The sequence below is a fragment of the Trachymyrmex septentrionalis genome, unplaced genomic scaffold, assembly GCF_001594115.1.
Source record: "Trachymyrmex septentrionalis isolate Tsep2-gDNA-1 unplaced genomic scaffold, Tsep1.0 scaffold37, whole genome shotgun sequence".
Classification (NCBI taxonomy): domain Eukaryota; kingdom Metazoa; phylum Arthropoda; class Insecta; order Hymenoptera; family Formicidae; genus Trachymyrmex; species Trachymyrmex septentrionalis.
The window spans coordinates 6,209,966-6,212,902 of NW_017305536.1; the positions used below are offsets into that span (position 1 = coordinate 6,209,966).

Here is a 2,937-nt window from a genome sequence, read left to right on the forward strand (position 1 = left end):
TGCAAACACTTGTAGTAGAATCCTTGAAAAGCTTTGAAAGGTGGACGAATAATTCAGAGAAAAATGTCTTTCCTATCTGTGGAGGATCAACGCAAGTATAACCTCAAATGCTGTTATAGGTTAGGTTTCCTCCGGAATGATTTTGCGGCGCACAATTCGCACATAACGGCTAAAACTGGTGTCCTGAAGCAACGCCAGGAACGAAAGATGAGTTTCGAGCTACGATTCACGATACTGTAAAAGTATCTCAACGTAAAATATATCTTTCCGCGATCTAAAAATTTCCGTGATACCGTGATACGATCGGCGGCACGGAACGACGAGAAGAGGTTAGCGTTCTACGATACGTTAATTTGCTGGATAATTAGAGAAAAGTCACTCGCTGCGTGATATACGTCTTATATTATTGCGGGATGATTAATAATATGAATGAAAACGGCACAAACGAATACCAGACGCGTGGTAAACATGCGTCGCAGTGGTGCTCATTTCAATCTTACCTTACTCGGTGATAAATCTCAGCGACAGAGAGAGATTTCAGTGATAAATCTCAAGTGACGCATTTCTCTCTTCTATGAAATATCCTCGCAATGACTCGAAATGGTACTCGTCGAGAAACTTTGAATTAAAAAGCAACATGACCGGCGTCCGTGAAAAACTACCCGCGCTAATTACGCATTGGTCGCGTTCAGCGGACTCAACTCTCAGCTATTGCGGGCGGAGTGTATTCTTCTAGAATATAGGAGAATACACCAATAGCGAGCGCTAACGGAAACACGGATCCGCTCCGCAACAGTTGAGTCTGCTAAACGCGACCGTTGTTGTGTACTGCCGGTAGTGACAAGGTCACGTGACCGTACGCGCGAATTTCATTCTTCACGTGTCGCGATATTTAGCCTAAATGCCTAATTTAAGTCGGTATTCATAGTCTGTTTTTACTTTAAAATTTAATTTTCAATCTTTAAAAATGAGATCTCACTCCTTAGAGTGAGATTCACTCTAAAAGTTTATTATCTTGTTTCTTTGTTTCTATTTCTGTTCGAAATAAAAGTTAATAAATTTGAAAAGACACGTGACAAGACACATGATTGTCGATAAAACAGTCGCAAAAAAAGGAAAAAGGCAAGAGATTAAAAGCAAGAAACGGAAAACAAAGAGCACATTTCTTTTAGTATTTTTTGTAGATTTTACTTTCTGCATCACACTTTTCTTTATCAATTGAAACTGCATGATTTCAACAATTGCACGATACATATACAAAGAAATCGACAATCATCTGTTCAATATACAGACAAAATGTAAAATAATTTTCATCATGATAAAAATCATGGTAATTTTTACTATGATTTTTATTTAATCTTGTATCTTACAGTATCTCAGTGCCTTTTAAATTAATTTTACTTAGTCATTATTTTACCTAACTTTATTAGTAATTTTATGTATTATAAAATTTATATGAATATATAACATGAACAGAAAAATATATAAAGTTACAATAAATCAAGCTACAGTTTTTTTTATTTTGTTTTCGCGTAGTATTTTCTTTCATGACAAGAGGAACATCTTTATGGTATTTTGCTTTTTATTCTTTCATTGAAACATTTTAATATATATATTTAAATTTTTAATGTATCTGTATTCAAAAATAAATTGTAATATTTATTGAAAGTATAGAGAGACATAAGAAAATATAGAGAGACTTTTTAGTTCATTAGTAATCATTGCTTTACGAACAAAAAAAAATATAGAGAAAATAATTTAACTACTTTTAAAATAATATGTTATGCATTTCTCAAAATCAGTTAGTTATTTAAAAATAATACAAAAAACATTTAGAGATAAAAGTAAACATTTAGAGTGTTGTTCAAAAATATAATCTATATGTCTATCTTCCATTTACAGAAAATATAAATATAGTCATTAATACAAATTTAAATTAAAGGCAAATATATAAGTATAATTAGAATTTATTTGTCAATTTAATACAGATACAGTTGGATAGCAAAAAGGAAAGAATCAAATTTCTTTTACAATCATCTAAAGCTATCTTAACATTTATAATTTTTCGTTCAACTGGAATAAAAAGTGATTAATCTCTCTATTAAATTAATTGTTATATTGTAGAAATTTTGCTTTTTTTTTGTACGTATAATTGCGCATAGTAAAATTTTTTAAGAATTTCTGCATACATCATATGGAAAAAGTGTCTTCGGTCAAAGTGGCTGAAACTGTAATATTCTGTAGATTATGAAATGCTGATCAAAAGTTTTCTTAGGCCAAAGCATAAAACAATGAACAAATTTTGCTGCGGCATTATCCAAAAATTCTATTTAAGGTTTAATTGAACTGAGTATCTTTATCTACTAAACTATTCGTTTTTTAGTAACTGTATCTTAATGTTTTTGTGCACAGAATAATGAGTTGAATCAATTGATGTACAGAAAGTACATCATATTGCAAATTACATATATTTCTTAAAAAAAAAAAAAAGAAAAAAAGAAAAAAAAAACTTTTTTCCTTACACCAATTGAATCTCATTATTCTGTGCAAAAAGAAGTATTAAAAGAAAGTTACTACAAAATAAATAGTTTAGCAGATAAACATACTTTTAAATCTGTTCATTTTTTATGTTTGGCCTAAGAAAACTTTTGATCAGTATCTCATAATTAACAAAATATCGCAGTATCATCCAATTTGATCCAAGCCACTTTTTCAATTCATACGATTTGTGCGGAGTCTTTTATCCAGAAATATCATGAGTTGTTGAACAAATTTGTAATATATATTCCAAAAAGTAAAACATAATTACAAAATTAAAAACATTATAAGACACATTTAAATAAAAAAAAAAAACAAAAAAGTACACACACACACACACACACGCGCGCGCGCGCGCGTGTAATGTGTGTATGTGCGTGTGCATGTATATATGTATAT

The 2,937-nt window shown here is 30.5% G+C and overlaps 1 protein-coding gene across 1 annotated transcript in view; it reads right to left on the reverse strand.

The window, feature by feature from the left end:
- The window catches only part of LOC108750569 (ribonuclease P protein subunit p25), a 26,590-nt gene extending 25,899 nt beyond the window's left edge, over positions 1 to 691 (reverse strand). Inside the window, exon 1 of the mRNA XM_018490089.1 lies at positions 501 to 691. The gene's annotated coding sequence lies outside the window, so the exon portion shown is untranslated. The remainder of the gene's footprint in view (positions 1 to 500) is intronic.
- Positions 692 to 2,937: the final 2,246 nt, after the last annotated feature.